The sequence below is a fragment of the Hirundo rustica genome, chromosome 3 (assembly GCF_015227805.2).
Source record: "Hirundo rustica isolate bHirRus1 chromosome 3, bHirRus1.pri.v3, whole genome shotgun sequence".
Taxonomy (NCBI): domain Eukaryota; kingdom Metazoa; phylum Chordata; class Aves; order Passeriformes; family Hirundinidae; genus Hirundo; species Hirundo rustica.
Genome location: NC_053452.1, coordinates 22,164,509 through 22,170,799, shown reverse-complemented (window position 1 = coordinate 22,170,799; position 6,291 = coordinate 22,164,509).

The window sequence follows — 6,291 nt, the reverse complement described above, 5'->3', positions numbered from 1 at the left end:
TACCTTTTTATGATAGAAAAGTATCTTAAATATCATTTTAACATCTTTTGTTCTAAAAGGTCTTTGAAAGCATCTTTTAACAGCCTAATGTGAAATTATCACTATATAAACTTCCAGATTAATTAAAATCTTCTATTATGACAACTATTTTAACATAGTTTTTAATAATATACAAGGGTGTATAATAGTTAATCTTCCAAGCAGCTAAGGATCCAAACCATGGCTTATAGATCAATGGCTTCCTTGGAAGGAATATATAGTGTCCAGTGGCATGAACGTTAGCTCACTGCTTTATTAAACAAAAAGCATGAGGAATTAGTAAGAAGTATATTTGACAAAACTAGACTGATTTAAAAACTTAAGGCATGTATATTGCTGGGCATGTCCTGGTCTTCTCATTTAATTGTGTTCATTTTGCAATCTTTTGCACATATTTAATTTTATAGGGAGCATAATCAAGATCCATTTTGTACTGCATCCTACCCCTATGATGGGTCATTGCTTCTTAGTTCTGAGGAGAGTATTCCAGTATAGGAAAGGGTTTTCTTCTGTCTAATCTATAGCATCATTACAACCCCTAGCAATCCTGAATCTTGGAGTTCCAAGCTTTTGCAGCTATGACTGATCCACCTTTAAGTAGAAACAGTTTATTCCTTCTACTGAAACTGAATTATAGATGTAGTATTTGTGAAGTATTCTTTTTTAATTGCTAATTATCTGAATTACCACATTACCTATAAAAACCAGTTCTGGACCAGAACTTTGCTGCATTAGGAGCTTTGTAAATGTCAGATAAAGGTTTTCTCTGCCCCAGGAAGCTTGATAGCTGTATAAAAGTCTTAAGGCAGGAGATGCTGATTGAGAGGTGTAAGTTGCAGTGATGTGTGGGGACGTACAAAAAACTACAGCTGGGAAAAGAGCACTTAAAATACACAAAGGATTCACATACGAACAGTGCAGGAGCATAACGACTTGATTAAAGAAGGCATGATTCCTAAAGCAGACTTTCACTGACTTTACCTAGTTTCATGAAGTTCTTTCCTCCAAAATAACTTTAGAGTGAACTGGCTACTCTGAATTTACTCTGTTTAGCCCATTTCATAATTCCTATGTGTGGCACCTGAGAAACAGAATTTTTATTGAATTGTCAAAAATAGCAATCATGCTAACAGTGAAGGATGAAGTCCCTGTGGCTTATTTTCTGTCATTTACAGAGTGGCTAACTACAATCACAAACCCATTTCTCTGCTCTCAGTGCACAGTGCCCCATATTACTAAAATCATTTGGTTTCTCAAATCTGATTATGTTCGTACTATTTCTGAAACAAGACATTTCCCTTTCTGTTATCTTGGATAATACAATTTCCAGCATGCATTTAGAAGATCAGAGAACATCAATGACTACAGATGCTCCTATTTTTATGGCACATATTGGTCATAGTTCTCCACAGCCAAAGATGACTTAGTTATGGGCTTCTGATTATTAAACCTTATAATAACATAAGGCATGCTATACAATCAATTACAATAAATGTCTTAATTGCCAATATCTACCAATTTCCTGTTATTCTTATCTCAATTATTTCCAACAGAACAAGTTGCCTAAGGGCAATTATGGTGTTTTTATGAGCAGATCTGAATGACTTCTTAAGGCTGCAGGGGCAGTGCATGAAAAGAGGCAGAGGGAGCCTTGAGGATCCTCAATCATACTCACTTATTGCATCTCACTATGGAAAGTGTGAAAGGTCCCCACCTTGGCTGTGTGCATCATGGTCCAGAGCTCCTCTGTTTATGGCAGCCTGTGGTGGTCAAGGAGTGAAGATGATGATGGTGGTGACAGTAATGTCTACCTGCTAAACACCTTTGGGTCGACTCATAAATCATTACATGAAAAAAGCATTCAATATTCAGTCTTTTTTTTATTTATATATATATATATATATATATATATATTTAGCTTTCTGATCCTTTGATTGTTCCTCCATAGCAATGCAAGCTAGAACAGTCTTTGAGAGAGGACCGAGATTCCTCTGCAAATCCTCTGTGAAACAGCAAGTACAAAAGATCACAGAGATGACAGTAAAATAATGCTGACACTTGGCAACACCTCATGCATTGCTGGCTCTGAAGAAACAGGCTGAAGTCACAGAAGCATGCTGTGAAAGACCATCTTGTAAATGCAGGGAGTATGTACAATCTGAACAGTGACTGACAAACTATGACATTCATTCCATAAAAGAAATTAAAGTGAAGAGCAATGGAAAAAGAATTGATCCAGGTCCTGTACACAGCATGAATTAGAGCAGAGCTCAAAAGTCCTTGTATCAACTCTAGAGAATTTACTAAAAAAAAAAAAAATAAAATAATTTTTTTTTTCAACATGAGCTCAAGAATAGGGAGAATATAGATCTAGGGATCTTCCTGCACTCACAAATCCACCCCAATTAGTGATTTTCACGTGTTTTCTCCCCATGTGTTCCCTTCTTTCCCATGTTTATGTGTTGCTGCTGTGATCTTCACTTCAACTGTGAACAATTCAAGGTGTTTTCTGCCTCCTGCACATTACCAGCTTCCCCTGGTATGGGACATAGCCAAGGAGTTTAGTTCATAAACAATCTTTGAATAGATATCAAGCCAGTCTGAGGCCAAGAAATAATTGAATTCAGACCAGATTCTTAGATGCATATCCAAAGCGGATAACATTTGCTCCTCTCCAGAAGGAGCAACACTGCCCTCAGTAGATTATGCACAATCTTTTATGCCTGAGTATTCTTCTATATGTCCTCAGTAGATTATGTTAATCTTAGTCCAATAATCTTTTAAAAATTTAGTGAGCATTTGGGAAAAAAAAATATTGGACTAGGATTAACATATCATTCACAATGGAGAAAAATATAATGAAAGTACCAAGGATGTCTTTGAAGTTACTCAGCTTACAATTTGTTGTCAAAACCAGGATACTTAAATCAATGATTTGTTACTATAAGGAAGAAAAACTCTAGATTTCCTGTTCATTATTAGAATATTTCAACTGTCTCTTGTGCTATAGAAAATTAATCAATTAGTATAACAGGTCTAACTGTGTCAACTTGCTAGGTTTCTACAGAGTGATAACTGAGGCTTGAAAATACAGTACAAAGCATGTTTGGTCAGGTTTGAACAGGTTTGGAGAATATGCCACAAGAATATAGAACCAGCTGACTAGAAAGTGCAAGGGAAATGATTTGTTATTCTTCTAGAAAGATGAAGAAATAATGTTTCCATTGGTAAAAAGTAGAGGGAGAAAAATTATTAAATAAAGCAGGAGAAAGTAATGCAATTTCAGTGACAAAAGGAAAATCATTGCTTTCAGTTTTCTGATGTATTTTTCAAAATTGAATTGCAAGTCCATTTATAGGAAGCTTTTTCCTCCATAAGGGGGCTACCTAAATGGGTGGAAAATTTAAGTTCAAAAAATGTTTTTGAGCTTTTGTGGGGTTATTTTTTTGGGTGTTTTGTTTTTGCATGGATAATGTTTCTGTCATATAACAGCATTTGGTCTTCTGAAAACTGAGGCAGAGAGCAGGCAGGCATTTAGATTTTTTTGGCAGAATAAATCGTTGTAGAAAAATTATTGAAATAATATTTACCAGGTAAAAGGCTGCAGAAGTCATCTTGTGTATTTGGTTAAAAATTCATTCTACTGACGTGAGAGTCCAATTTAGGAGCCCAGGTTCTTTACGATATGCTGGGTGGGATGAGTGGTGCTGGGCAGGCTCTTCTCATTGGCTCTGGAAGATATCGGAACCCATGGGTGTTAGGCAACAGGAGTCTGAGCCATGAGTTTCAGAGGCCAAGGATCATCTCTGAGAAATCCTGATTACTGATTTTCCCATGTCATCTTTAGATGGGCAGCTTCAGTGATTTAAAATTTGAAAATAACTTTAAAAGCTATGGTATCCACATATAAAAGTGTAAGTCTTGCTTTAAGCTGGAACTATTTCCTAGAGCTTTGGCTTTCTGGAAGTCTTAGGTTCGTTCTGGTCTACACAGGTGGCCAGTTAATAAACTGTAATAAAGAGCTTTTAAGGCTTTCTCTTTTCCTTTAGGGGTTTCTATATTAAGACAGATCTGGTGAGTGCAAGTTCTTGCACTTGAGTAATGACAGGAGTTCTTTATTCATCCATGCAGGTCTCCTGCCCCCTTTTCACAATTTCTTGCTCATCAGGATGCAAGATACTTTATTCTGGAGGAAGTGATCCCTGATTATCAACTAAATTTCTTGGGCCTTACTTCCATGAAGAACTTTTTCCCATGGGATTATTCCAGGAAGATCCCTGAAGAGGCTAAATTTAGCTCTTCTGCAATCTATGGTTACAATCTTGCTCCCATCTTTCCTCCTCACCCAATACTGATCTCCACAACCTAGCCGAGGATTCCCCTGATATTCACATCTCCAAGAAGGCCCTCGCTGTTTGTTCATATGAAGTCAAGGAGCACACCATTCCTTGTGGGATCCTTCACTATTGGTGACAGGAATTTATCATCAGTGCATTCCAGGAATGTCCTGGATTGTCTGTGCTTTTCCAGTGGATGTCAGGGTAGTGAAATTCCCCCACAAGAACCAGGGTCTGTGACTGTGAGGCGGTTTCTTGTTGCCTGTAGAAGTTCTCACCCACTTCTTCCTCCTTCTTGAGCTGCCTGGAGCAAACACCCACATCAGTGTCACCCTTCCCAACCAACTCTTTTGTCCTGACCCATAAGCTCTCACCTCTCCCACCACCCATCCTGAGACAGAGCTCAGCACATTCCAAGTGCTGCCTCCTGTAAAGGGCAAATCCACCTCTGTGTGTTCCTGGTCTGTCCCTCCTCAGCAGTGTGTAGCCCTTTGTGACAACATTCCAGTCACAGGCACTGTCCCACCACGTTTCCGTAATCACTGTGAGGTCAAAGCCCTGTGCCTGCACACAGTTCTCCTGTTCCTCCTGTTTGTTCCACAGACCAAGAGTGTTGGTGTACAGGAACTTTGCAGAAGCATTTGACTGTTTCCAGTTCCCTTAGAGAGTTGCAAAGGGGTGCTCCATGGTCCTGTCTTGTAGTTACATCTTTGGGTGCTTGTACTCACCGAAGGTGTCCCTCTAAACCCTCCTTTTGCTGTTTGGGTGGTCACTATAATTCTCCACTTTGTACAATTTATCTCTGTCACCCCCAACCCCCTTCAAATCTAGTTTAACTCTTTCTTAATGAGCCCTGCTAAGAATTTTTCCAAGTAGTCAATCTCTTTATACAGCCCTTGACCTTTTTGTCTTGTAGGCAATAATAATAATAATAAATAAATCCAACTTACCAGCAGCTCTCACTGAGGTCAAAGAGAAAGAGGAAGTGGATTGCTAAGAATAGACCATCCTTTAGCTAAACCGGTTCAAATTTTGATTAGTTATAGGAAGGGGACGTATTTTTGACACATGGTTCTAAGCCAGACCTTGAGCATTTTGAAGGATTACCAATAGCCCTTGAAAGTATTTTTGTGTATGAACAAGAAAGAAGTTTTTTCTCACTCAAAATCATATTATTTAGTCCTGTATTAATACTGGCAAAACTCTGAAGCAGCAAAAGCATGAATATATTGATTGCTTAAAACATACAGATGTAGCAAAGAGTGTAAGCCCCTGCTTCATACTAGATGTTGAATTAGGCTTATTTGCTTAAAATTGACTCCTTTATTTTGGGCCTAAAGTTTCTGTTATGCTTGAATATAGGGTAAGCCGGATTAAGGCAATACTAACTTCATAGTCTCTTGATGCAACCTGTCTTTGTGAGATCCTGCTTTTTTGAAATGTTTCCTGTGTTATTTTTTGAGAACTTTTGCCTAGATATTTCTTCAGTTCTTTTCCTCAAATGTGCTGGATAATGACAGTACATTACACGTTTACAATGTGGATGTATTGGTGTAGGTGTACCTGCTGTGAAACCCTATAGGACTCAGTCTGACATGTTTGTATGTGAAAATCTCCAAGAGGACCCCAGGAAAAATTTTAACTGCACCCCCCATCATTGAACTGCCTGCTTGCCTCAATACAGTCATGGTCTAATACTGCTGTTACTGCTTGGGAGAGAACTCAGTGGAAAATGTGTTTTACCAACACTTGCTTTGGAGGAAATTTAATCCATGACACTCTGGTCTTTAGCTTGTAGGGTACAGGATATGAATGCTTTATCAGAAATTTTCCAAACAGGAAGGGACTTGTTGACCATTATCAAGCTCCTCAGTGATAAAGCAGAAGAACGTGGGAGTGTTTCACTCTAAGCCTT